At 35.9% G+C, this 7,682-nt stretch overlaps 1 pseudogene; it reads left to right on the plus strand.

The window, feature by feature from the left end:
- Window positions 1-5,373: 5,373 nt before the first annotated feature.
- On the plus strand, window positions 5,374-7,208 carry LOC148946473 (uncharacterized; annotated as a pseudogene).
- The last annotated feature ends 474 nt before the right edge of the window (window positions 7,209-7,682 follow it).

Genomic DNA, 7,682 nt, shown 5'->3' on the forward strand with positions numbered 1-7,682 from the left:
CCAAGCGATACACAATAGTAAAAACGGATAAACCCCCAAGAACAGGAGGTTTGTGCCAAGAACGCGCATGGTGTATATTATCCCACTATGCGGCTACTCGACTTTTACCTTCTGTAAAGAAAAAATTACACAAGTTACCAAATAAGGGAGATACGGGCGTTGTAAACTCTGTTGCTGACTTGTTTTTGTAACGTCTGATCGGATCTTGCAACTCCCTGTAGAACCTAGAGACTCCTTCTTGCAGAAATCCTTTTGGATGAAACTTGGATCATTAATATGTCAAAATTCTGTGTTGAGATTTTATTCAATGGCTGATCGAAACTGAAGTTATTATTCGTTTCGTTAGCCATTGGATGAAATCGGATAAGAAATCACTCCACAAGTACTACAACTGCCTAGCCGTCAAACTCCTTCAACAAATGGACCCTCAGTCATGCGAGGCGGTGGCCACGGGGGAATAGAAGCGGTATACAATCATCCCGTATCCGTTCCCATTTGGCCCTGGCTCTATATGAAGAACCGCCATACAGATAGGAGTCGTGCCTACATAATGAAGAAAATAACTGACAAATGAACGGACCCTCAGTCATGGAGGCCTTGAGCAATCGGGTGGAAGTCGTTTATACTATCCCTCTGCCTCCCGACTGGTCTCAGGCTACCTAAGAGAAGCTACTATCCAACTAGGAAGTGAACGATGAATAAAAAGAGCTATAAATTATAGTTAAATTAAATGACCCCACAAAATGGGACTTCGTTGGTCAGCGGTCGTAACGTGTGGTACCTTTTATTCCCATTCGTCATGATTGGTTGTCCGTGGTACCCTCGTGAGAAAATCAACTCATCCCCCTATGAAAGTGATCCGTAAAAATTAACCTACGATACCTCTTCCTGTATAAAGAATCACTGTGACAAAAAGTGTTACAGGTACGTGGACACATTCCGAGACGTAGAGAATACTCCGACTCCGTGTTTTAACTGTTGATTATTTCGGGAAAGATGCGTAGTAATATAATCAACACGATCATACGGGAGTCAGGTATGAAGATAGACAAAAAAAATCCGATGCGTGGAGAATACTTATTCTGGGCGTAGGCACACAGTTGATTATCTTGTGGGCAGACGCCCTGGAGAAGTATTTTTTACAAAGTACAACTAGAACAGGAAGAATTACCCTACATTGCTTTTACTACTAGAAAATTTACTATAACAAAAGTAACAGCTCAAAAGAATCTGTGAAGAAAACGAGCAAAAAAAGCATCATACATGAGGAAGTTGTGTACGGAGAGTGGATGATTTTAGAATTAGTTTTTGGAGCTTAGTTCTGGAATAGGTCCTGGAGGACTGGTTCTGGAACTAATCTTCAGAAATTACTTTCAGTCCCGACATCTTGTTACTCCTTGGATCTATTCTTGGAGCAGTAATTTCCTCTGCGAAGAACAACTTGTACCAAAAATAATGCAAGAGCACTAGTGAAAATTAAATAACATGAAAAAAAAAGCCAAGTAGACAACTATAACTTACGGTAAACATTATAAGATTGAAAGCGCATAGCTATTATATAATCATTGTTATACCTTAAACTATTATAACTTAACATAATTAAATGGAAAATATATTACTATTAAGTAATCATTTATTTTATAATTACTGATAAATTTTATATAAAAGCACATTTGCAGATACGGTATGAGAAATAAGCCTAAAGCAATGGTTAAGGGAAATGCCGAAAGAAGCAACCATATGGTACGTTGCTTATATTAGCCTGAAATCTAGTAGAATAAAGTAAAGAAAAAAAAATAACCATGATAAAATACCCAAGCCATCAACAATTGAATAGTCGTAAACTAAAGAATCTAACCTCACGGAGTCTTAAGAAAAGAGATAGTGTAAACAACATTAATGTTTCATTAAGAGAATGGGAAATTGTTGATAATGCATTAAAAGAAATGGAACTTGTCAGAGCAGTAGAAAATCTCGACTGCCCAAAACTATATAATCTTCTGAAATCAAAAGACAATGTTGGAACCAAGAATGATCCTAAGATTAACGGCAATTTTAGTGCTTTATAACTTTAGTGCACAAGCAATGACAAAAACACTAGAGCACACTAGACTAAGTGCCAATCTAGCCTTCCGAATTTTAATTCAACAGATTTCGAAAACTAAGGAAAGCTCTTTGTCTTAATATATCGCCGACACTATTTGTACGACCAAGACGATAACAATATAACTACAATTTGGCCCATAAAATTTTTCTCCATACTAATAGACCAAGGACACATGTTAAAAGGTGAAAGCTTCCTTAAGGTCTTATACGCCAACTGTATAAATAATACGTATCTTAACCCAATAAATCAGTCAAGGGGATACGCCACTTTTCAAGTTACCCCAAGAGGGGTAACTTATAAAGACATAAAGAAAATAACCCTGAAATTCTTGCAAGAGGACGAAAACTTTGGAAGAAAAATGTTCCCTGGTTTAGACGTACTCATGTGTGAGCAACTATGCTGTTGCCAATCACAAATAAACTTAAGTTTCTCCGTAGTAAAAATAATAAATGACCAATTGTCCTTATCGCGGTTGTGCCGGAAAGTCATTCAACAGAATATGCGGAAGAATGACATAACTGCCACTTTGGAGGGCCTTCACCTCCCAAACCAATTATTAGTGTATTTAATGTACCTAAACTCACCTGAAGGCGGAGAAGATAATATAAAATTCGAACTCAAGTTTCTCAGCTCAAATGTTTCATCATGGGAAGATTATCAACTTCTCGATATGCTTACATCCCCAATCTCAAGGGCGGCGCTGCCGGACGATTCACCCATATTGAAATTAAAACCTAATATTAGTGGAAGAAATTGTATATATAAATAATCTCGTTGAAACGAATAATAAAAGAACCCTCTGATATTACCTGAAGTGTTATGGCTATGATAATCGATTATTATCGTTAACAAAGAAAAACAGTGAGTTATATTGGTAAACCAGTAGTGTATAAACATTTATAAAACTATGAAGTAGAGCAAATGTCACGAACTCTAAATAAATTGTTTGTTTATTGAAAGGAGAAGGTAGTTTCTTTAAAGTCTATACGATCTCAAACCTTTGTTAAGTTCGTAAAAATACGACCGCAAAGTCGTTAAACTAGATTACAGAGCTTTAGGGAATCGAATTATGTTTGAACACACAAATCGCCAGGTGCAAGGTGACAGCGGTGAAAAAGTAGTTCAACTTCGACGACCTGAAGTTACCTTTTTTTCTCCTCACTCAAAGTAATAGTTCGTTATTGGTTAATATGGAGCCTAGATGACTCGAATTATGGTCGAATGAATAAGTACCCGATGTATTGAGGAAATGCCGGTGAAAAGTTATTTGGACCTCAACCTGTAGTGTACTATGACTATAACCAATCTTGAGAAAGTTAGCGAGACAAAAAAATCAATAGAAACTACCTTTCATTTCGGAACAATGGCCAAAGCAATTTTCGATACGGAGTACATATGTATGAAACATGCCAAAGAAAACGTCATATATTCGGCTGCGATGATCGTCGTGAATAAATCAGGTGAAGAAGTCTTTGCGAAAAAATGGGACATTGAGTATGATTTAAGGAAATTTGACGTAAAATCCTATGAGTTCGGTCTAGACTTCGCAAACACCCCAAAATATCGGCCAGCGAGAGGCAAATTAGGAATCAAATATAACGGTAGAAAGGGAAAATACCTCCATTTTATTCAACATGAAATTAGGAAGTTACAAAAACAATATAAAATCCGGTACTGGTATGTTAAAGGACCTTGTCAGACAGATTTATTACTTCTTGACACATGTAGAAAACAAAAGTTAGTTTATAAGATTGAAGGAAATTCAGACTGCGTTAAATACCGTGGAAAGCCTCACCCCCTCCAAGAGATTAAATACTACAAACAGTATTTATATAATCCTAGAAGTGTGACCTATAAAGCCAAAAGAAATGAAATTATATTCAAAAGAATAAAAACCTATAAAGCAAAATCAAAAGTAGTCAAGAAATCAAAAAAACTGTCACAATCGAAATAATTAAAGTTAACCCACACACCATTTATGTTAAAACAAAAATTCTTATGTACAAGAAATTAAAATATCTATTCCCCCAGCCTAAGAATCAACCGTACGTTCACCATAAGCAAAGAAACAAATTGTACGACCACGAATCTTAACCTCATCTTGTTTTCTTTGGGCAACGAAGATTATCATAAATTAATATAAATACAATATCATAATTAATACCTTGTTTCCTTCCCTAAAAAAAAGAACAAATAACAAGAATCTCTCGTTCGAGTATCAATCATAAGAAGTTTTCCTGTGTTATGTCTAATGAAAATTTAATTCCAGAAACAGCAAAAAGGATGTGGATAACAAATGTCATAACAATCTTCATTTCACAAACTATAGCCCAAGATATCGTAAAACATGGAATAATCTTCAAACATGAGAACTCGTTACTTGCAAGCCACAATGCCTGGAAAATATTTATGAAACTGGATCCCAAACCGTTTGAAACCCTATTTCAACAAGTAATGAGACTAGAGAAGAATACCAATGAATTAAAGGACTCTACATTCCAATTCTTAAAATCTGACAAAAGCTTGCAGACCACGAAAGACATACACCACAAGGAAAATTCAGGAAATCTACCCCCCATTCCTCCTAAACTGAAGTCAAAATTCATAGTAGACGACTTTGACAAGAAAATGGCAGAAATCGACAAAGCTCTAGGAACTAACGACAGAGAAAACCGAAACAAAAGAGAATTAAGCAATATGGACGGAACTTCAATCGAATATACTTCGAGAAAATATACTGCAGGTTCCTTCTTGACAACTTCCAAGAAAAATAAACTCTATGATGGAAATTACGCCATGCTAAATGAACTACCGAGCCTATGGATTTTTCTCAAGGAATTATGGCAAAATCATGCTGAACAAAATATTACAAAACAAATATTATCAAAAGTAACAAAGGAAAAAGACTACAAACAAATTATCAACCTAAAGGAAATAAAATTCTCAAATACACAACAAGATGATAAGAATAAAAATCCGACAGAAAGGAAAAGAAAAAACACCAAGACAACCACGCCTACATATGAGACCCAATAAGAGATATACAATCTTCAATGTCGGAAACTACGATGAGCACAGTCCCAGAAATGAGCGCACTTGGCAAGGAATCACCTAGAAATTTGACCACACTAACTTATCTAAGACCAACGATACTTACAAAATGGACGTGGTCAACAGGACCCACGTATTACCGCACCCGGTCGATTGGCGTATTAACTATAGGCTTTAGAGCAAGAATCCCCGTGAGGCAAACCTAAATATAAACGATGAAATTACAAGCGATTCAACCAGCAGAAGATAAAAATAAAAATAAAAAAGAGTAAGAAGACGATTACGTACACAAGAAATGTTAGACAATAGACAGTAAACGTATTTGTGCAAGATTAGCAATGGTCGACGAGTCGGCAAGGGAATATATCGAACCATTACCTGAGCTAAACAAAAAAACGCCCTAAGAGTATCAATCCACCAATCCTTCTTAATACTGTATAGACAAAGACTGCAGGCACTATTTGAATTATTCAATACAGAAATACAAAAGTTAAAGCAAAGTACCACAAGAATCTTCGAAGTATTCTTTCGAAAAAGCAAATACCGCAGATCAGCTAGTCTAATACCAATCGTGGGAGAATTAGCCTCACGCTTATTCGGGCTTTCGACTGAGGAAGACCTAAATATCCTAAGGGAAAACTTAGGAAAACTAAATAACGCCATGAACGTGACCTTACGTGTCCAAAAAATACAAGCCAATATAGCCAACTATCAGAGAGACAAAACTGAAGCAATCTCAAAGAAAATATCAAAAACAGTAAGCATTATGAGTTATCTAAAAAATTAAGTAGATCGTGTGATTTCTGATTCGAGTCTCACTATGGTATCACTAGACATAGTGACAATGTCTTTACTTAACTTGGCACCTGATGTCACCAAATTTGAATTTGCATTATTTGCCCTTACTGGAGGAACCTCGTCATATGACCTGGTGGACCCTTCAAACCTAAAAAGTATCTTAGACGAGATAAAAACACATTTAACGTTCGGTCTAAATCTACCTACAGAAGCAGATGTAGAAAACCTGTTCCAATACTACACCAAACTATAAGTTCATATAACCGAGATAAATGAACAACTATTTGCAGTAGTAACAATTCTATTAATAAATCAACAATCCATGTATGACTTGTATAAAATTTCCACGTTTCCAGCCTATATAGGCAGAAACAATTCGTTCATGACTATCACCCCCGAAGCGGAATACTTACTTATCGATCAAGATAGAAGAAAATATGCCTTAGCAAATCCACAAGACCTTAAGGAATGCGTAGCATTCAAAAATCTAGTATGTCAACTAACTCTGCCTATTTATAATGTGAAGCCTGGATCCTGTATGTTAGATGTATTCTTAAAAGAAAGTCAACAAGAGGAAATTCAAAATTCATACGAAGCGCTAATACGTAGTACTAAGCGAGAAATATTTATTCATCTTAGAAATGACCTATCGCTATTCTCCGTTCCAAAAGAAACAGTCGGGACTATCTCTTGTTATAATAATACAGAAAAAATCGATCCAAGCTACTGAACCGAACTACTATTACAGAACGTGGGAACTGTAACAATAAAAGAAGGATGCCGACTGGTAACCAAAGAAGCCACGGTACAAACACCACTGATAACCACAAGCACGAATACAATAAGCCCCATGGTGGTCAATTTCAAACCAATAAATTTATCATATATAATTCCTAATATCAAGAACGAAGATGGGAAATCCGCGATATGATAGAGAATAGAAAACGTCAATGGAACCTTACCATTTGCAAAAAGAAAAGAAGCCTTAGACTCTCCAATTCCACTGTTTACCAATGAAGACCAAAGATTGACATATGTAGAAAATAGATACGGAATATTTTCAACGAATTTTTGGTGATATATCCTTCTGATGGTGGGATGTGTATTCGTGATCTCGTATTCAATAAGAATCGTATTGAACCTAAATTAAGGAAGAATTTTGAGAATGACGCGTAGAAAAAGAGCAAATTCGGATCACATCGAGCCGAGTGAGATGCAGAATCTAAAACCGGAACTCCCTGATAACCATTAAACAAAAAAGTAGAGGAAGACATGATCGAGCGAATTGGAGCAGAGGTCCTCATTCGCGCCAGGTCCAGTCCTAAATCTCTACTTACCGTTTGTGTAAACCCATGCAACTGCAAAGATGTATTTCTTAAGCGGCATGGACGCGCATAAACAGTAAAAACTTGAAAATTTATAGTAAATCAAGACCTCCCATAAAACCATGTAACCTACCTCGTATTTAGTTATACAGTAGAAAAGTTAATGCTAAAGTGGATAAGTATTGAATAACATTTAAGAGTGTGTAAAATATTGAAGATCTATCAAATGCACATCTATACAGGTATTTATATAATCACCAAATCTTGAAAATTTCATATTGTGTTATTTTTTTTTGTAGACATAATCATTTCTCGTATGATTACTTAATTGTCTTGTAGTAGCCTAGTATTACTGCAATATGCATGTAGAGCATGATGATTGCTTTTATTCATTTTATCTT

The sequence above is a fragment of the Artemia sp. Qi Xiang Cuo genome, chromosome 12 (assembly GCF_049724085.1).
Source record: "Artemia sp. Qi Xiang Cuo chromosome 12, ASM4972408v1, whole genome shotgun sequence".
Classification (NCBI taxonomy): domain Eukaryota; kingdom Metazoa; phylum Arthropoda; class Branchiopoda; order Anostraca; family Artemiidae; genus Artemia; species Artemia sp. Qi Xiang Cuo.